The 22289-nt window shown below is 36.6% G+C and overlaps 1 protein-coding gene across 3 annotated transcripts in view; it reads left to right on the top strand.

Moving 5' to 3' along the window:
* The window catches only part of LOC131067977 (heat shock 70 kDa protein 14), a 132310-nt gene that overhangs the window by 13252 nt on the left and 96769 nt on the right, over positions 1-22289 (top strand). The gene's annotated exons all lie outside the window — the stretch shown is intronic.

Here is a 22289-nt window from a genome sequence, read left to right on the forward strand (position 1 = left end):
GTCAATCAGATATCACTGAATAAGGAATTGACTTCGATCGATTTAAGGATCACACATGTTGGAGATATAAGAAATGCTGGAAAGGAAGGAAAGGGGTATTGTTGTTGTCGCAAACCAAAAAACTTTCATTCTAAGAGTGATGCAGCTTTTGGGAACTGGGATGAAAACCTGCAGGTGTTTTTACAGCAAGTTCTGAGGGTGAAAACCCTCAGCTACAAGTGAGTATTGTAAGGCGACAGTAGGACAGGCTAGGGCATGGAGATATGACGTTCAGCTGGCATGTTTGCAGATTCTGGAGGCTTCAAGGAATTAAATGAATGTGCTGGGTATGCATAGTAGTTCCACTTGAATTAGCAGTTATTTTTATTTTATGTTTGTATTTACAAAAAATATTGAAAAGAACAAAGGAAATCATAATATATTACTGTTTTTAGAATCCTTTCTAGGCCTATTTCTATGTCTTTAGACTAGGTTGCTACAAATTTTCTTTGTGTTTTAGTCAGGGTCGATATGGTGGTACCAGAGCTGCGATCTTGCTACCTTGTGAAAAACTGACCAAAAAAAAGAAGCAATTAGACATTTGTGTTGTCGGGAATAATCATTATGTTATGTCGTCATCGGTAATTGTGGGTTACGACAGTTAGTTAGTCTTCCCGAAGGGCAGTTGGACGCGACGGTTGGTCGCACCCCTTCGGGTATTATATATTGCATACCTTTCCTTCGAAGTAGCATCATGATAGTCGTATCTTTTGATAGTGTGATGTTATAAGCACTTGATGTACATGGACTGTTGAATTAATACAAGGACTGGTTCTTTAATATATTCTCATTATGTTCTGTGCATTTACTTTTTACATTTAATCGTTTACTCGTATGTGGCAAACAATTTGTACTGCATGTCAAAAAGTGATTGGGAAATGACGTTTCAGCATAGGAAATAGAAGAAGCAGAAAATGCCACACGAGGACAAAGAGTATGAAATTTTCAAGGTGATGAAATCCTCAAAGGACAGAGAACATCTTATTGAACTCTTTATTCAGAGTATGCAGGAAAAGGAAACCAAAGAAACAAATCATGGCACCATGCCTCCAGGAAATGGTGTGCACAGGGAGAGCCTTCATCTTCAGCAATGAAGCAAGACACCCCAGTGAAATCAGTTATAGGCAAAGGACCACTCAGGGTCTCATTCTTGTAGAAAGAAGTTTTGTTGCTGGACAAATAAATGCACAATCTGTAGGAGAAGGATTTGGATGCTCTTCATACAGAATATGGGACAAAGAGTGCAGAATTTTGGGTGGATATTTACTTCACGAATTTAGAGTGAGGTGAAAAACTTCAACTAGGAATGAGAGTAAAACCCCCTTGAATGCGCCTCATAAAAATTTAGAAAGTAGATTGGGAAAGTTCATTGCCCCCTTGTTCAATGGATCCAACAGAACTTCAACTTGAGCTTGGATCCAGCAGTTGAATGCATACATTTCATTGAGCTTGATGTATAAGGAGGAAGCTATTAAATTTTGATCATTCAACTGAAAGGTATTAGTGTTACACATGAATGGTGGTATCATGGCCTAGTTACTCAATAAACAGCCATATCACCACCTACAAGGACTTTTCTAGGAGCTTGACAAATAGATTTGAGTGGCAAGACCTTGAGGAGCACTTTAGAGAGCTCCAATAGCTACATCACCGAGGCTTAGTGGATGCTTATGTGGCTGATTTTAAGATAACAGTGGTGATGGTACTTGGTATATTAGAAAGGCACTTGGTATTCCTTTCCATGGAAGGGCTGAAAGAATCCTTAAGAGGCCTAGTTAAGGCTCTTGAACCAGACTCATTTCAGGGTGCCTAAAAGGGTCCGTATCTTTGGAAACCACTACTCCTAGCAAATATTCTAAGGTTTAACCTTTAGAGGAGCAAATTTAGAGACATCACAAAACCAACAATAACAACAACGGAAACAAGGAACTCCATAGAAATCTTTTCTGCAAAACCTAGGGTTGCACCTCTTGACTCAACGGACCCCAAGGAATAGGGAACACAAAGAGTCAACAATTAGGATACATGACTCAATGAGTTTCGAAGGAAACAACTATGCTTACATTGCAAATAATTCTGGGACGTAAGAGGCAAGTTTATTTGATTGAGGTGTACTTTGATGACAAGGAAGAATTTGAATCAAGTAGAATAGGGTGTGGAAAAGGTTGAGGTTTCACTTGTAGGTATAGTACTTGAAGGCCTATAGTTACTTGAAGGGGGATCACAACCAACGTGTTGTCCTCGTTTTTGTTTTTCTAAAATGATGGACCATTACATAAAATTTTTGTCAAAAAAGGAAAGTTTTACTCTATGGAATGCTTCCTGAGGCATAATTTCGCCTTATCCCTAGACTAGACTAATCCTTAGTCCATCCTTAAACCACGTTTCAAATTTCATCGCATTCTGGGTCCGTTTGCTATGTTTTCCTTCAATTTCGGGTTTTTTCTCCCTAACTGCAGGTGGGAAATTTTCCTTAAGTTGCAAGTTTTTATTTTCCCTTTGTTTTAGTGTTGTAGGGAAATTTTAGTTAATTACAAGTGCACTTTATGAAAAATAGAATTTGTAACTTACTTTTTATTTTCCCCTTGTTGCTTTTTGGCTTTTTAAGTCATTGTAGGAACTTTTTAGACATATTACAAGTGAACTTTAAATTATAAAGTTTAAATAAAACTTGTAATTCATTTAAAAAGTTCCACTTAAGTGGTTTTAAGTTATGGTAGGGGTTTTTTTCCTCCATTACAAGTTTTATAAAGTCACTTTTAGTTGTAATAGGGATTTTATTTCCCTATTACAAGTTGTTTTTATGACTTGTAAAAGGAATTTTATTTTCCCTTTACTAGTCTTTTGTTTAGTTGTTTAAAACTTGTAATGGGAGTTTTATTTCCCTATTACAAGTATTTTAAACTTGTTGTTCTTTCCTAAAAACCCGACCAACAATATTGGAGGATTTTGTTGAAGATTTCCAACGATTTTTATGGAGAAATTCAAGGAGGAGGAAGGCGTTTTGATTTCATGTCTATTTTCATGCATTTTGAAACTCTCTCCACGCCATTTGGAAGACATTGTTGCTGGTTTTTTGGTGTTTTAATAGCAAAAACGTGTTTGAGAAATGCCACGATTTGCCTTTGAAATTTGCCACGAATCCATTCTTTCCTAAGTCGTTTTTGCTTCCTTCACCTAGGTGTGGGGTTTGGATGGAGATTTGACCATTTATTATGCCATTTTGATAGCTGTTTTTGCTGCACATGGTATTTTGGAAAAACGTGGCTAGGGTTTGAATCTCCTCCTTGTATCTATTTAAAAGTTTCAATCTTCCATTTCAAGGATTGCTTCTTGTATTTTGGAGGACGTTTTGATTGATCAAGATATGTTTCTTTCCTTTCTTTTTTGTGTTTATTTTTTGTTTGTTTGGTTTTCCTTGGTCAATTTGTAAATTTGTATATATGTTGGTTTTGCCTAAAATCGGTTTTGTGAGAGATTTACCCCTTTGTTCCAAGTTTGCAAGGCAATTTGTGAATTGCATTGTCTTTCCCCATTTTCCCTCTTTACTTGCATTTGGGATAAGATGAAAATAGTTGATCTTCCCTTTTGTTTGGAAAATCTTAACCATCTTTTGGTGAAACTCCAAGTTTCTAAATTGGAAAATATTCATCCTTTCAAAATCGGGTTTTTAGAACCGGATTACATGTTGAAAGTTCTTCCCATTTTCATAAAGATGATCTTCCCAAAATCTTTTCATTTTCACTCATATTCATTTCCATCATCTGTACATACCATTCCCACCATTTCATCCACTCATTTGACACCTTCATTCATTTTTCCCATTTAAAGTCTTCACTTGCAGTCAGCCATCCAAAACCCGAAATTGGTCTAAAATGCACTAAAAAAACACTTGAAAATGAGTTTTAAAGGTCCAATTACAAGTGCAAACTTGTGTTTACCCATTACGCATATGAAGTTGCATGTTTGTTCCCCACAATTGCAAGTTAATGCTCTTGTTTTTCCCAGACATGTAATGCAGCTTCCCAAACCCGAAATTCACTTGTGAGCCCATTTTTGCATCAATTTATCCCTTACCTTGTCAGTCCGGTTTGCACACACGACCTACCAAATCAATAGATTAAGGCATGAGCCTTATTTTGCAAGCAGATTTCAAGATTGGAGGATGATGCAAAGAAGAGATACAACAACAATTCATGGTTGAGAGCATAGAATGCTTTCAAAGCAAAGATGGTCATGACATGAAAAGAGGAAGGCAGCCCTTTCCCTCTTGAAAAGCTAGTACTACCCCAAGCAAGAAGATAAGGATGCAAGTTCCTGTTCTGGTTCAAGATGTCTTTACCAATTCAGAATACTTCAAGTTCTAACATCCCGAAGTGACATGAAGATCATCACAGACAAAGGATGATGCAATTAGAGTCATGTCTTTAGACACATGGAATAGTTTTAGTTATGCATTTGTAATTTTGTTTTGGCAAGTCACATGTAAAAAATAACTTTGTAATTGCAAGTTAACTCATTATTTGCACTTTTGTAATTACATGTAAAGCAACTACAAGTTGTGTTCAATTAGGACTGTAGTTGGAATAAGTCATAGTTAGTTATTGAATAAGTCTTGGTGGTTTAGAGAATTTCTCAAGTTAGTTGGGATCCTCCCACCTTTTTCTCATGACTCCTCTCCTATAAATACGGGAGGGGGGGCTATTGTAATTTTTATCTTTTGGAAAGAAAGCAAAAACTCTATCAAATTTGCAGCAAAAAAGTCTTTGAGCTTTATGTGTGAATTTAAGAATTGAAAGAAATAGAAGAAGATTGCTTAAATTTTGAGTCTTTGTGCTACATTCTTGAGTTTGTGTTCCATATTATCTTTCTTGCAAGTGTTTCATAAAGAGCTTAATCGAATTTGATTTGCAGTCTTTGAGCTGCAAGTATTGGAGGTTAATATAAATTAGAGTAAATATTCTTTTGAGAGGAGTTGTAAGACTTTGTGCTTGCACTTGTTCTTAAGAGAGTTTAGAAGTAGATTTTGTAAGAAATAACTGTGAGTTATTGAACTCTTACTAGTTCTTACTGTGTTGTGTAAAAAGAATAAGGTATTTCAGCCTTTGTGCTGATATAATTTGTTTCGAATTATCATTAGTATAGAAAAGGGTAGATAGGACTTCACATATTCAATACTTTGAGCTTGATTTTGTTGTCCCGTCCCGAAGGAAGTGACGAAAGTCTTTGAACTTTTAGGAAACTTCATTTCCTTTCTCTCATTTCATTTCAAAAAGTTGTTACTGCTGTTTTATGTTAAATTGCTATCACTTTTCTGTGAAGAGAAAAGGATATTGGCTTTCTTGAAAAAAGAAGAAAGACTGCCATTCCATCCTATTTTAGTTTTAGTTTTAGATAGATAGGGGGAGACTTCCCTTAGTTAGGAGAGTTTTACTCACACATTGTGGTTGAAACCACAATTTTGTATATTTCCCCAAGTGTACAAAATTTTCAACCAACACAACTACTGTTGCATCTTTATCAGGAGCATTGATATATGACTCTTTTCGAGTTAAGGGAAGAATTGGAGGACAACACATAATGGCACTCATTAATGGAGGAATGACACAATTTTATTAATTAAGGTATGGTAGCATGTTTCGGGTTGACAATTGCATAGTTTGCATGGTTGTGGCAGTAGTAGATGGTCATATATTGGCTTGCAAGTAGGTTGTCCTCCAATTATAATTGGTGTTAGACCCATGACTTTTATTCCATTCCACTTGGGGGAGCTCATATAGTTTTGGGCATTCAATTGCTACATTTGTTTGGAGGTTAACACAAAACTACCAAATGATGACACTCAACTTTATAGAATATAGACCAAAGAGGACAATCAAGGGTGTAATCGATGCCCTAGTACAATAGGTTTCAGCTCACCAAATAGAGAGGCATTTGAGATAGAATAGATGCCATTTGGCTCAAGGAAGGATCAATATTCTCTCAATAATTGAGTTTTGTTTGATAAATATGCTTTTGTTTTTGGAGAGATATCTCAAAGACTTCTAGTAGATAGGACCTTCTAGCATACTATTGAGTTGTAGGTTGATGTGACTCATTATTGACACTCTTGTTCTTTCAAGGTGGAGATAGAGAGGACTATAGAGGAGTTGCTAAAATTGGGACACATAAAGACTTAGGACAAATCCATTTGCATCGTTAGTAGTACTAGTGAAGAAGAAAAATGGAGCAATGAGAATGTGTATGGATTATAGGGTTTTGAAATAGAAAATCTTCAAGAACAAATATCCAATATCTTGTATTGATGAGTTTACATGAGGCAACAAGCTTCACTAAAATTGACGTAATGTCCCCTTCTCAGTTCTAGACTGATGGATGGAGTCTTAGCCTATTTTGGAAGCTCGTAGGCTAATCAGAGACTAAATTAGGTTTTTTTGCCTTTAGGATGGTTTTTAGAAGGGTGTTTGCAGGAGTTTGGAAGTTTGCCTCCTGGGTTTTCTTTGGTTTCTTGAGAGCTTCAGAGTGGTATGGCATGCATTTCCATCAGAGGATATTTCTTTCCGGGTGGATTTTAGAGGGGTGTTTGCAGGAGTTTTGCAGTTTGCTCTCTTGATTCTTTCTAGGTTTTTCATGAGCTTCGAGATGGTATAACATGCATTCCAATTAGAGAAGATTTCTAAATTTACTATTTTAAGTAAATTGCGACGACTGTTTGCTTATAGGGTTTTACTGGGATTTCTGAGAGCTCCAACATGATTTGACATGCAAATTCTTCAGAGATGATTTCTGGACTAACTATTTTTAGTAAGTCAAGGTGACTGCTCAAAATGTGTTCTAATGAAGTTTGAGATCACTTACTTTTTTTAGCAGTATGCTAATTTAGTCTGTGCTATTTTTAGTAATCCTATTTTTTGCAGTCTGGTGACTATTTTTCAGCAATTTAGTTTAGTATTATTTCTCTGGGAATTTTAAGATGACTAAGGTTACTAATTTATTATTTTTTGACAAGGCATTTTGGGTGAATATTTTACTAACCTTATGGCAAAAATAAAATATTTCATGTTTTGGCGTCAAAGCTTAGCTTGAAAAGGTAACTCAAATTTGATGCCAAAATGGGGTTATGTGGTAATTCAATGAAATTTTTATTTACCTAAGTGTGGCACCCAAGTTGGAGGGAAATTGAGTCTAAATTTTTGGGGTCTCTAGTCTATAAATAAGACCCTTCTCTCCTTCATTTGGTTATGCTTGAATTTGATAACAAAGTGTTGCTGAATTGTTTCTAGAATCTTGGTTTCGATGTTGCGTGCCCTCCTAGCTTGACCACAGTTTCAAGTTTGAAAGATAACTCCTGGTTGTCAGAGTAATTTCATTCAAGGATTACTAGTGGATTTTAGAGAAGATTGGTGTGTTCTTTTGGTGAAAAACCCTATAGCTGATTTATGTTTCTACTCACCCTGGTTGGAGTTTTCAACTGATTTTTGTGGGTATGGGCTCCAAATTTTCATGTGCTCTTGGTGCCTATTTGCTGAAATTTTGGTGAATTTTGGAGTGATAGATTTCTTGTCTCAAATTGAACTTGTTGTTGGTTGCCCTAGTTCCATTGTTAGTGTTGGAGTGCGTGCCCTTGCTAAGACCTTGTTTGGTGGCGAGTTTCTTGTTCTACCTTAGCCGCACAACTCCTATGCTTCATTTGCATCTTACTTGAGCTCATTTGGAGGTGTCACAAGGGAGTTGTGAGCATTTTGTTGTTTTTGGAGTGGCTGGTTTTTCTGCAAATCAGAATTCATTCTACTTACTTCAGGGTTGGTAACATTGTTTTTGATTTTCTGATTTCCATTTTTCCTCTCCTTACAAAGTTAGCTTATGTAATAACTTGTTTAGTAGTACTAAACAACCTTTTGATCTCATTTTGGAAGCTAACTTCTCCTAGTGAGCAAGTGGAAGTGGCTGGTTATACCGCCAAGTCTTTTGGTTTTCAAGTTTTTCAGTTTATTTGTATTCCTTGCTGCAAAGTGGAAATTGTTAAGTTTTCAGTAATCTTGTAATCCCCACTAGACAAATGGAAGTGGCTGGTTATACTGCCAAGATTTTGTTGTTTAAGCTTTCAATAAATTTGTAATGCCCCACTAAATCAGTGGAAGTGGCTGGTCAAACTGTCACCTTGTAATGCTTTCATTGTTTATGCTTTCCTCCCATTGCATAAGTGGTCGAGATGTTTATTTGCTAATGATAATGGGTGCTGAGTGTTGTGCTAAAAAATTGAAAAAAATTAAGGGGGTTATCTTAGTGGTATCAGAGTTGGTTTTCCTACCAGCTTGCGAGTTCTGCTGGTAAATTTCTCCACGAGTGAGAGAAATTAGATATTACAATAGAGCAGAAGAGACAACGGTTTCCGATTCCACTAGTTCCGGTTGAAAAGATGTTCTTAGAAGTTCTCATAAATAATGAAGCCATAGTTGGAAACATGGCCAAAAAGGGGGTAGACACAAATGAGACTCGTGAAGGCTTAGTCAGGATCAAAATATGATTCCTAATCATCCAACCAACACAACCGAAGCAAGCACTTCCAATACCAATGGTGGAAATGGAAGTATCAATGGAGGGAATGGAGGATCAAATGTGGCAAGGCTTGGAGGATCAGCTCCTAGACCTTTGCAACCTACCTTCCTACCCAAGGAAGCACCCCCAGTTGAAGTTGAAGTACCAATGGTTGATGTAGTGAGAAATAGCTACATGGAATATGTTTCACTTCCTACGGAGATCCAAGACATTCTCACCTTAGATCAGTATACGATTCAAAAGAAAAGAAGAGGAGGTGGAAGATATGAGAATCACCCTCCTATTCCAAGAGACTATTAGTAAGCCCTTGGAAAAATCACCTTAGCCCACTTTGATGGAAGTGACAAATGTTCTGCTAGATCATGGGTTCATAAGTTAGACAACTACCTGTCCTTGAGGTTGATGCTTGAAGAAGATGACATCAAGTTTGCCACTTTGCATCTAGATGGAGCTGTCCATGAATGGTGGTATCACGGTTAGGTCACTCTTGGCCATAACGTCATTGTCACCTATAATGAGTTTACCAATAAACTCATTGAAAGATTTGACACTAAGGATCCTGAGGTGAGGTTTTGTGATCTTGCGCAGTTAAAACAACAAGGTTCTCTTGATGCCTTCATATCTGATTTTTAGAAACTTGCTGTGATGGTGCCTAACATCACTGAAAAGAGACTTGTAGTCTTATTTTTTGAAGGGTTAGAAGAACTATTGAAAGGTTGGGTGAAGGCATTCGATCAATTAACTTTGACTGAAGCAATTAGAAAATCCAGAAGTATGGAGTTGGCTGCCCCAAATTCGAAATTTCAGTCCAAGCCTTTTTCTTATAGAAAGGACAAGAAGAAGTATTCAAATCAAACCAAGAAGTTTTCATCTAAGCTGGATGATGAGCTCCGAAAAGAGCTCCAAAGGAAGAATTTGTGTTACACTTGCAAGGAACCATGGGCCCCGGGTCATAAGTGCTATGGAAAAGGCAATGCACACCACATGGAGGCTTATTCTGTTGATGGATCGGAATTTGAAAATTCAAAACAGTAGACTGAAATGGGGGAAAGTGAGTATGAAAAGGTTTTGGAAGAGGCGGAAGAAAACCAAGAAGGTGGGGGTGCAGCTGCCCAACTTCTAGTCTCCATAAGAATGAATCATTTAGAGTGCTTGGAGAGCACTAAGTCATTGCTCTTTTTGAGACTGGAGCAACTCATAACTTCATAGATGAGAGAATTGTTGCAAAGAGGCGCCTTACAACCAATGAAGTTGAAGATTTCAAAGTAATGGTAGCTGATGGTTCTACTATCTCTTGCAACCAAATGGTCTCCAATATGTCTATGCGGTTGGGAAATTACGAAGTCAAGGATGACTTCTATGTTGTTAACATTGAAGGCACTGATGATGCAGTAGTTGACATATAATGGCTGCGACCTCTTGGAGAGATCACTCTAAATCTGCAAATTACGGAGTTGAAATTACATCAGAGGGGAGGAAAGTAGTGTTGAGAGGGATGTCAAATAGAGGCCCTCGTATTGTGTCTTTGAAGAGGATGGAAAAGATGGTTTGTCATGGTCTAGTGGAATGGGCAGCAAAATGTATCAGTTGGTTGATGGCTTGATACACTATAAAGGGAGAATCTTCCTAGTGCTTGATTCTAAGTTCAAGAAGAGGATTCTTCAATCATTTCATGACATTCCCTTGGCTTGTCATCAAGGGTATTTTAAGACATATCGGCAGATTTGAGAAATATTTTCTTGGAAGGGACTCAAGGATGAAGCCCTTTGCTATATTGCTGAGTGTCCAATTTGTCAACTAAACAAGAATGAACACTCTTTTCCAGTTGGATTGCTGCAGCCCCTACCTATTCCCAATCAGAAATGCGAAAGTATATCAATGGATTTCATCACTGGGTTGCCAAGAGTGCAAGGTAAAGACTATATATGTTGTTGTGGACAGATTGACATATTTTGCACATTTCTTCGCCATTGCCAGCTCATTTATAGTGGCCCAAGTTGCTGATCTCTTTTTCAGAGAAGTGTTTAGTTTGCATGGTTTGCCAAATACCATTGTGAGTGATCGAGATAGTAAGTTTCTAAGCATTTTTTGGCAGCAGGTCTTCAGATTGAGTGGTATGGTTCTCACACCAAGCACCGGTTATCACCCACAGACTGATGGCCAAATTGAGATTGTGAACAAGTGGTTGGAAGGTTATCTCAGAAATTTTGTGTCAGGACAGCAAAATGCTTGGGTAAAATGGCTTCATCTGGGAGAGTATTGTTACAACTCTTCCTATCATTTTGTCAATTAGGATGTCTCCATTCACAACTTTGTATGGATACGAGGCACCTAGCTTTGTTGATTTGACTTTTGGCAATAGTAGAGCTCCTCAATCGAGCGATTTGTTGCAACAAAGTCAAGATATCCTGAGATCCTTGAAGGACAATCTTTAGCATGCTTAGAATCAACAAAAGATGTATGCCGACCGACATAGAATTGAATGCACTTTTGAGGTTGGAGATATGTTCTGCTTGAGGCTTCAACCTTACTATTAGTCCACTCTTAAGAAAAGTGGAGCAAAGAAGCTTAAGTGTAAGAGACCCTTAGTTGTCCAAGTATGATTTTGCTGTCTAAACCTTGTAGGAATGTTGTCAAACACTTTTTGTGCAACCTCTATGTGCATTGATCTGAAGTTTTCAGTCTGATTTGCTTGCTTAAATGGACATTGAATACAATTTGAATGCTTGCAATTAACATTACAATGTCTAAGCAATGAGATGGATGCAAAATATACCTTTCGTTTGACTTTCCAAATGCATATAAATGAATTTTACAAGTAAAATGCACACCTACAGCCAATGGTCATTTTGTCAAACAATTGGCATGCATACTAAGAACACTCTAATGATCAGAGTACTGATATGAAATCGGCTGCAATAGAATTATAAATTTATTAGTCCTTTTAGAATAACTTGCACATTACAATCATACCCAGAAATAGAGACAACAATGGCTGCTGGAGTCCAAAAAGCATCCAAAAACAGTTCGAACCAGCAAGTTTGATGATGATTTGACTGAAATAATGGCATGGCAGGCTTCTTCACAACGAGGCGCCCTTCCTAGAATATTCTGGAAATTTATGAATGCTTTCTTGACAAGATTCACCCAATATATGCTAGCCGCCTTGGCTGCTATTATGGCTGCTATTAAAAAGCAAGCTATCCCTCTCAAATAAGTGTGCAAACAATTAAATAAACCCCTTGAGAATGATCTGCACTTGTCCTTGAATTCCTTTGAATGAATTATGCACTGAAACCCTCAGAATAGTCTCCTTAATATGCCCAATTGAAACCTCTTGATGAAGCTTCCCCTTTAGCCAAACTCACTGGGTATTCCACCAATTCATGAGGCTGTAACACTGAAGATTGTTCCTTCTCCAATGACCTATCTTGCTGAAACTTAGAAACCCTTGTCTCTGTGCTCTCCAGAAATGAATTTATCAAATGCCAATAGAATACCAAGTTCGAACTCCAATGCCAATTAAATACTCCTTCAAGAAAGTTCAATTTTCTTCATAGAGCACATTAAATACTCTTTAAAAAAATATTATATCTTCACTTAATTTAATAATCCTCCCCAACTTAGGAAAATGTGCTCATGAATTAATTATATAATTTGCCCCCCTCTTTATGATGATTAGACCCTCAACTTAAGTGATGTTTTAAAGTTAATTTATAAATTTTTATAATAAGCCATTGAATGATTTATTATTAATTTGGCCACAAAAATATTAATAAATCCCTAAATACTCAACATTTTTATATGCCATCTGAAACAAGAGACTCTCCTATTATTTCCCCATGTGACCAAATACACTTTCTAAAAATAGTGTAATGTCCCCTGGTTAATATTCCTAGATTGGGCAATACTAAAGCTTGCAGATACAGGGAAATCACTTCCAGTATGCTCAAAGAAATAAGTCTTTTAGTAATGGTTTGACATTTGAACACATATCTATATCTCAATAGAAATAGCGAGATTAATAAGTGATCGGAATTCTCTATCAAGGAGGGTCTGATATTATAACTGTCCTTTACTAGGCTTAGACATGTTTAACCATAATCAATCTATTTTAATATACTTATGATGCAAACTAAATAAATTAGGAGATATTTCCACCTTAACCTGAATCTAATCAGTGATATTCTACTGCCCAAATTATTAAACAAATTGTTCATCTATCCCACATCCATAATCCTTAATGCGAGTGCCAAACCAATTTTGATGTCTCCAACATAAAAACATCCCCTTCCCAAGTTCTTAAACACTGACAGTAGTAAACAAGGACATATAGACATATCCTCCTTACCGTCTTTTATCTTATGGGCTCCTTTTGATTTACAATCTCATATTGTTATTTATCTGATTAAGACATTATATGTCTATATATATATGTGTGTGTATAACCTTATTGATATTTCATCCTTAATATATATATATACATAAATAAATTAATTAAAATAATATAACCAATTATTGATGTATTTGTTAATTACCTATTATGCTTAACACATTGGTTATTAGTATATATAGTGGCTGGTGAAAGGCAGACAGATCTGACTCATAACAGTTCTGGTCTGCCACTGTTATGAATTAAATATTAGTATTATACATATTGCAATCTATGTTAGTATTTTTATTAAATTCTGCATACACACATTATCGGGCTGCATATATTAAGCCTACTTATTAAACACATCCCCTATGCATACCACTCAAAACAAGGATGTTACTGCCTGTAACTTAATAACAGTTCTGTCATACGGTGGTTATTTCTGTTTTACTGAATGTATACGTATTACATTGTAATATAAAACAATGGACATTATCATTCTTATGAGTGACGGAAACCATACCTGAGGTGCGCCTTCCCTTGATTAATTTGGATGACTTTTGGCTGGCGCTCACTCTCCTTTTTTTTTGTGTTTTTTTTTTTTTCTTTCATCGCTGATACTCTTCCCTTATGTATCTTGCACGATGGAATGGTTGTATTGCTTGGTTATCGGAGAGACAGGTCTCTTCCTAATCATGTCTCTCCACTAGTAGTTTGCATATCCTCGATTTATTGATGAATATTTGTTAATGAATTGCTAGCCATACGATAGTCTCTATTTCATCGCTACCTATAGATGTAATCATATTGGATTATATTGATTATTTGGGATGAGATATTCCATCGATAATATTATTATATTCCATCAAAAAACATATTCCTCATTGATGCTGACTATAATTATCTCGTGGCCTGGATATTAGTTTGAGCGCTGGCTGTTCATACACCGATATTGGCCAAGTCTTTACTCGAATGTTCTCATTAGATATTTATTTTATTACTATTCATTTATTTATATTACTTTTATTATTATTATTTAATAAATATGAAATTAATATTAATATTTAATAAATATAAATTATATATTAAATCTTGTCTGTTGGTTAAATAAATATTTCATATCTTAATTGTATTATTATTTAATTTTTAAATTCTATTCTAGAGTGGCATCATCGTGTTTTGATTGTTTGGATGGGGACATCCCCCCTTCCCCTCCGAGAGTGTGATCAATGGCCGCCTTATATCTTTGATCGGTAATGGAGATATCATTGAGTATTATCTTTATTATTAGATGCTAAGGTCTGTCTTATGATACTTTGTACCTGGTCACTATTTAAATATTAGCATTTAATAATCTTACTCGATGCTGTTTACCTTGTGTAACAAGCAAAGGTTTCAATACAATAGTTGCTTTGAGCCAAGTGAGAATTAATTTTATTTTTATATTAATGAATGATTAATACTACTATTACCATCAATAATTAATTACATAATAAATGATAATTTATTATTATGATGAAGAATCACAAAAACTAGTATTAATTACATCACCAGGATGTGGGGTTATGACAACCCTCTCACTTTAGAGGAAAATCGTGAAGTCTCATAAATGAGACGATTTTCCAATATTATTAAATGTTAATTAATAAATGTTTTAATTGTTGTATTTATTTAATCACAATAATCCAATGTCCAAGGAGGGTTTATGACAAATAGAAAGGGTCCTCTATTTCTTCTGACTTACTATAAATAGTATGGCAAATGTATAGCAAATAAAGTCCAAATGATGCCAAACAAAGACCAAACTGAAGCATATTGAACACTGGAGATGATACAAACCTCAGGAGACCCTCTAACCATCCTCATTAGCCTACGAGGTTCAGAAATGATAGGCTAATCATCCAAAAGTCCATGTTTGCTAAAAAGGGGACATTACATTAAGCTTCGTTTTTATGGGCCATTCAGAGTCACCAGGAAGGTTGGAGAAGTGGCTTATGAGTTGGAGTTACTTGAAAACAACAAGGTACATAATGTTTTCCATGTGTCACGCCTCAAGAAGGCACTTGGAAATAATGTGGTAGCTTCATTAGATCTACCTCCCTTTGATGAGGAGGGACAATTGGTGCTGATTCCGAAGGCCATTATTGACTCTAGGGAACATCCTTTAAGGAGTATTTGATTAAATGGAAAAACATGCAACTTGGGAGAATGAGTAGATTTTGTAGCATCCAGCCTTGTTATTGCTTGAGGACAAGCAATTTTAGGGAGGGTGGATTGTAATGTCCCTTTCTCAATTCTAAACCGATCGATGGAGTCTTAGCCTATTTTGGAAACCCGTATGCTAATCATAGACTAAATTAGGATTTTTGTCTTTAGGATGGTTTTTAGAAGGGTGTTTGCAGGAGTTTGGAAGTTTGCCTCTTGGGTTTTTTTGGGTTTCTCAAGAGCTTCAGAGTGGGTATGACATGCATTTCCATCATAGGAGTTTTCTTCCAGTTGGTTGAGGATGCGACTTGGTAGAATGAGCAGATTTTGTAGCATCTAGCCTTGTTATTGCTTGAGGACAAGCAATTTTAGGGAGGGTGGATTGTAATGTCCCCTTCTCAATTGTAAACTGATCGATGGAGTCTTAGCCTATTTTGGAAACCCGTATGCTAATCATGGATTAAATTAGGGTTTTTGTCTTTAGGATGGTTTTTAGAAGGGTGTTTGCAGGAGTTTGGAAGTTCACCTCCTAGGTTTTTCTGGGTTTCTCAAGAGCTTCAGAGTGGGTATGACATGCATTTCCATCATAGGAGTATTCTTCCAGCTGGTTGAGGATGCGACTTGGTAGAATGAGCAGATTTTGTAGCATCTAGCCTTGTTATTGCATGAGGACAAGCAATTTTAGGGAGGGTGGATTGTAATGCCCCCTTCTCAAATTCTAAACCGATCGATGGAGTCTTAGCCTATTTTGGAAACCCGTATGCTAATCACAGACTAAATTAGAGGTTTTGTCTTTATGATGGTTTTTAGAAGGATGTTTGTAGGAGTTTGGAAGTTTGCCTCTTGGGTTTTTCTGGGTTTCTCAAGAGCTTCAGAGTGGGTATGACATGCATTTCCATCAGAGGAGTTTTCTTCCGGCTGGATTTTAGAGGGGTGTTTGTAGGAGTTTTGCAATTTTCTCTCTGGATTCTTTTTGGGTTTTTCATGAGCTTCAGGATGGTATAACATGCGTTCCAATTAGAGAAGATTTTTGAATTTACTATTTGTAGTAAATTGCGACGACTATTTGCTTTATAGGGTTTTTTTTTGGTTTTTTGAGAGCTCCAGCGTGGTTAGATATGCAAATTCTTCAGAGATGATTTCTGGACTGACTATATTTAGTAAGTCAAGGCGACTGCTCAGAATGTGTTCTAATGAAGTTTGGGATCACTTACTATTTTTAGCAGTATGCTAATTTAGTTCTATTTTTAGTAATCCTATTTTTGGTAGTCTGGTGGGTCTTTTCTGGCAATTCAATTCAGTATTATTTCTCTAAGAATTTTAAGATGACTAAGGTTACTTATTTATTATTTTTTCATAAGGCATTTTGGGTGAATATTTTATTAACCTTATGGCAAAAATAAAATATTTCATGTTTTTGGCATCCAAGCTTAACTTGAAAAGGTAACTCAAATTTGACGCCAAAATGGTGTTATGTGATAATTCAATGAAGTTATTATTATTTACCTAAGTGTGGCACCCAAGTTGGAGGGAAAATGAGTTTGAATTTCTGGGGTCTCTTGTCTATAAATAAGACCCTTCTCTCCTTCATTTGGCTCTTGTATTTGATAATGAAGTGCTGCCGAATTGTTTCCAGAATCTTGGCTTTGGGGTTGCGTGCCTTCCTAGCTTGACCACAGTTTCGAGTTTGAAAGATAACTCCTAGCTGTCAGAGTAATTTCATTTAGAGATTGCCAGTGGATTTCAGAGAAGATTGGTGTGCTCTTTTGGTGAAAAACCCTACAGTTGATTTATGTTTCTACTCACCCTGGTTGGAGTTTTCAATTGCTTTTTGTGGGTACGGGCTCAAAATTTTCGTATGCTCGTGGCGCCTATTTGCTCAGATTTTGGTGAATTTTGGTTGAGTGATAGATTTCTTGTCTCAAATCGAACTTGCTGTTGGTTGCCCTCGTTCCATTGTCAATGTTGGAGTCCGTGCCCCTGCTAAGACCTTGTTCGGTGGTGAGTTTTCTATTCTACCTTAGCCGCCTAGCTCCTATGCTTCATTTGCATATTACTTGAGCTTATTTGGAGGTGTCACGAGGGTGTTGTGAGCATTTTGGTGTTTTTGGAGTGGCTGGTTTTTCTGCAAATCAGAATTCATTCTACTTACTTCAGGGCTGGTAACATTGTCTTTGATTTTTTGATTTCTAGTTTTCCTCTCCTTACAAAGTTAGCTTATGTAATAACTTGTTTAGTAGTACTAAACAACCTTTAGTTATCATTTTGGAAGCGAACTTCTCTCAATGAGCAAGTGGAAGTGGTTAGTTATACTGCCAAGTCTTGTGGTTTTCAATTATTTCAGTATATTTGTATTCCCCGTTGGGAAATGGAAGTGGCTGGTTATACCGCCAAGTTTGTTGTTAAGTTTTCAGTAATCTTGTAATCCCCACTAGACAAGTGGAAGTGGCTGGTTATACCGCCAAGATTTTGTTGTTTAAGCTTTCAATAAATTTGTAATCCCCCACTAAATCAGTGGAAGTGGATGGTCAAACCACAACCATGTAATGCTTTCATTGTTTATGCTTTCCTCCCACTGCATAAGTGGTTGAGATGTTTATTTGGTAATGCTAACGGGTGCCGAGTGTTGTTCTCAAAAATTGCAAAAAATTAAGGGGGTTATCTCAATTGACTTGTGCTTTGGGTACCACTAGATTAGGGTTTAATTTCAGGGCATATTTAAGATTACTTTCTAGTATCATTCAAGTATCATTATGGGTACTTCGGGTCTTTGGTGATGCCTTTTAGGATCACCAATGCGGCAAACACCTTCCAATCAGCAATGAATGAAATTTTCAATCTTATTTGAGAAAATTCATTTTGGTAGTATTTGACAACATTCTAATTTACAGTTGGACATGGGAGGAACACATGAAACACCTAGATTAAAACAATGCTGGTTATTTTGCAGCAGCTAACCTCCATTGCCAAGAAAAGTGAATATGAATTTGGGATGTAGAAAATGTTGTGCATGGACACATAATCAGTAGGGAAGGTGTAGAGATGGGTACTTCTAGGACACAGAGACAAATATGGGGATTCTTGGGCCTTTATAGCTGCTACAAAAGATTCATTAGAGGACATGATGGAGTTGAACAAGAAAGGTACCTTCTATTGGTCCACAACAACAATGTGGATGTTTAATCAATTAAAGAAGGTAATGTGCATTGGTTCTATTCTTGCAACATCTTATTTTTCCTTACCTTTTGTGGAGTGTGAGAGTTCAAGAGAAGGTCTAGGGGCTAATGCAAAAAGGACAACCCATATTGTTGATCCATGTAATTCCATTTGAGATTCGAGACTAGTCACAAGTCTTCACAACTCAAGGATATCAATCCATGTTGAGCAATCCTTCATGGCTCAAAGGCTGCATTTACTTGTCAAACTAGGGGTCATATAACGTGAAATGGATCAGCATTGTATGTGCATTATGAACTTATCCTAGGTTCCTATCCAATGTTAACTACGAATACTGTAGTAAAATAAGGTGCAAGAAAGCAACTACTGAAAACAACTATTACTGATAAAGAGATGTCAAAGAAAAAGTAGGTACAATGAAAGAAAAACATTATACTAAGACAATTCAGTTCAAAGAAAATAAAGCAAAACAACCATTAATTGTTACTTGCACTATTGAATCTGGTTAGACTATAACTACTACAGGAAAATAGAATAAATGATAGAAACGTGAATTGAATTAGATTCAAAAGATCTACTTGTTGATGTGTTTTTTAGGACACTTTGAACACAAAATAAAATACTAGGTATTCTATTCTCCCTTGAACAAGGAAGCCTTAAATGCTGAGCATTTGTGATAAAAAAAGGTGATCCCAAGGTTTACAACGCGAACGATTGACTTTGAATTATGGATAGACTCCGGGTATAAATGTGATATGCTGATTCACACAAAGGGACTTACACAATTGTTCTAGGATTCTATTAATTCCTTTTCCTCAAAACGACTTATGATTTTTGCAATAAGGTACTTCAACTAAATCTATGAATGCTCTTTGAAATAAAATGCAAAAGGGGATAAAGTTTTGGAATCTAATCTATCTCTAACAATGTAAGAAATTATTGATGACTAGTGAAACCAAGTCAAGCTTTGCTTTGCCACGAAAAACAACTACACAAAGATGATGCAATCTTCTAAGGAAATGTAAATGATTTTTAAATCGCCCACACACATTAACACCATAAACAATGTGAATCAATGAGCATAAAGCAATTGAAGTTAAGCTTTAATGTAGTTTAGTCTAACCATGCACTGCAACTTGCAATCAACAAATCACAAATGGTATGAACATGTAGGTTTCACTAGGAATCAACAACAATAACTCCCATTCAACTAAATAACTTGATGTAAATAACTCTTAATCTAACTTGTGAAGTAGAAAACCATGCTAACACCCAAAACAACACATAGGCTCACCAAGCTTCAATGAGTTTGTATTTATTTTGGCAATATCTCGGCAACAATTTCACAAAAGTCTTTTGTGACAAATGAAATGAGAAAGTCTTATATAAAGATCTTATTACAAATGAAGGGCTAGGATTGATTTGAAGTCAATGGCCAAGATAATCCATAGAAACCCTAATTAAGGTTAGTTACAACTAACTACCTAAGGCTAATCTCTAACTTTTACTAAATGTCAACCGATAGAAAATTCACCCTCGACACAAAATGCGAGGAACAAGAGCAAATAGGAAAATTCTATGCCACCTAAGACTATAACAAACTATCATCTAGAAAGATGTTCCCCTTATCCCTTTCCTTGATGGCATCCTTTCCTTGATGGCATCTGCAATGAATCTGAACATGATGATGTCGACTTCTTCCATTGGTGCATTTGGCGCAACTTCCATTTTGTAATCCATAAGTGTCGAGTCAACTATACATGTGGCAAATGTCCTTTCCCATTCCGGTCCTTGATCATGAACACCATTCATGAAAATCATGAATGAGCAAGCATCCGCAAAATGATCCTCTGAAATAGAACCTCTTGCCTCAAAGAAGATAGATTTCATTTTATCCTTCAACTAATTCATGTCCATATCCTTATCATCAATCACTTCCCTTCCAAGAACGACCTTTGTTGCAATGGGGATTCAATCACAAATTCCCTTGATCATGGTGCTCAATTGATTGCAATCCTCTTTCACTCTCTCAAAAGTTTCCATTCTTGTGAAAGTCACAAGCCTGATTTACTTTCATCATACATCTATCCACCAAGATTCCTTAGGGATATCCATCAACACATGCAACGGTGGAATAGTTTTTTCCTTGACCACCTGGAACTCATCACACAATGAATATAGCCTGGATCCTGTCTTGAATGAATGTAACTCTTCTATATGCTTGTACCAACCTCTTAATGAATACTATTGACCCTTTTGTGTCAACCCTCCCCTTGAAGATAACTGATTTGAGAAAACTTTTGTTTTGCATAACTTGCATGTTATGCGCACTGTGTTGGAAGCATGTAGAAGGGCCTCTTTTTCCTTTTCATCCTTTTCGGGCTCCAAGTTCTATTTTTAGGTTGACTGGTCGTGGCGGTCAAATCACTTGAGCTTACCGGTTGGAGGGTCCTAAGTTCATGGCGGGATTGGCCCCTTTTCACTCGCTACCGGCTGATAGAGAGTGTTATTGCTTTGTTGCATTGAACAGGAACACTTCCACTTTTGTTCCTTGTTCCGATCTTCCATTTTCGTACGACAATGCAATATGTGATGGTGAGAGGGGATGAGGTCGTGTGGCGGGAGTTCTTTTTTATCGCTTATCACGTGTGTTGGGTCTCAAATCAACAGATTGGATAGGTTCTAAGGAAATGCCAACTCCTATGATCAAACCCTCCAATTGACTTGGCCAACATATAGAGTGAACCTGTTTGGTTGCTAACTCTCTCACTTTAGGCTCTGCAGGACCTAGGCGGGTATACCTATTCACTGAATGTCTCCAATTACCAGTGCTTTTTATAGCAGATTTATCATCCTAATCTAATATATCCTGATCTTGAAATGGCATGAGTTCCTTGAATGGAGATATAGCAGATGAGTTCAAGATTGTTGTTTGTTTGCTTTATGTTTCTTAATTACTCCTATTGCTTATTAAAATAATCAATTATGAATGAAATGATGGGTGCAACTTGTAATTTAGCCAGTGCCTTCTTCGCTGTTTGGGTTACAGAGTCATTACACTTTTCTTTAGGACTTATGGTGCGAACCTGTGAGACAGTTTTTTAATTCATCCCTTTATGAACCTGTCAGTTATTATTTCTTTTGGAACCAAATGAATGCTTATATCATATGCTGATTGAGTGAATTTAACCCTACCCTTAAGGGACCAGTCAATTAAGCTTTGCAAGGAACAATCACAATCCGCAAGCAAAACTTTTGTTGCAACATTATAATATAAAACATAGATCTGATCTTAAGAACATGAATAACCTTATCTTATCAGACAATATCACAGACGATTGCCAAAAGAAAATGAAATGATCCACAACACATATGCAGAGAAATAGTTGATCAAAATTTGTATTCTATTATAGTTTGTATACAGAAGACTTACAGGCTGTCATCTATCGCTATCTTCATCTTATCTAATCACTATCACCTTACATTACAAAAATCATTCTCATATATATATGAGGATGAAGGCTTTTCACGAAGAGACACGACCTTTCACAATGCTAATCGTTAATTTGAATATTTCTAAACTTAAGCAAAAAGAGATTTAGGAGCCCCAAATGATGGATGTAATCATCGTCTTTGAAGGTTTTGATTCGAGGAGTTTGTTTCTTCAATTCATCTCCCATCGACAGATACTTGAATATTATCTGGTTGACAGTAGGGGCCATATCCTTACTTCGATCTATCTCTGACAAGGCCCAATCCTTGACGCTGGCGAGCTCTTTTCGCAAATCCTCCAGGGATATCACTTCTCCTTCTTTGTAAACGGAAGGCATTCCAACGGGTTTCTCATCATCCAATTCCTTTAGGTCTCTTCTCAGCGTATCTTCAAGTTTGACATGATTTTCCATATACGCAGTCCCCTCGGCCTTTTCCTCTG

This window comes from Cryptomeria japonica, chromosome 6 (genome assembly GCF_030272615.1).
Source record: "Cryptomeria japonica chromosome 6, Sugi_1.0, whole genome shotgun sequence".
Classification (NCBI taxonomy): domain Eukaryota; kingdom Viridiplantae; phylum Streptophyta; class Pinopsida; order Cupressales; family Cupressaceae; genus Cryptomeria; species Cryptomeria japonica.